Below are 425 nucleotides of genomic sequence, written 5' to 3'. Positions count from 1 at the left end.
AACCAAACCTTCACAACTACAATATGTATAAAACCAGTTCAACCTAACAGTTCACAATTTACAAACACATCTCAACAACAAAATTCTAACAATTGCATATCTTCAACAACACGCTCAATATTCATCAATCACAAGTTTCACAGAAAGGCACTCACAAGATCAACAACACACAAGATCAAGTTCATCAATAATAAAGAAGTGCAATGCAATGAAATGCAATGTCAAGTATAGTGATGCATGTCTGACCTAATGATGCACACCCGATGTCTCTCAGTCCGGGACCCATGGGGGGACATATATGTCCATGCATCCATCGCAGCGCGCGATACGACCCTCGATAATAGTAACCACCACGGCGCGTGATACATCCCTCAAAATATAGTATCCATCGTGGCGCGCGACACGTCCCTCGAAATATAGTATCC

This window comes from Solanum tuberosum, unplaced genomic scaffold (assembly GCF_000226075.1).
Source record: "Solanum tuberosum cultivar DM 1-3 516 R44 unplaced genomic scaffold, SolTub_3.0 scf00848, whole genome shotgun sequence".
NCBI classification, from domain to species: Eukaryota; Viridiplantae; Streptophyta; class Magnoliopsida; order Solanales; family Solanaceae; genus Solanum; species Solanum tuberosum.
Note: the sequence above shows the minus strand (reverse complement) of the source record.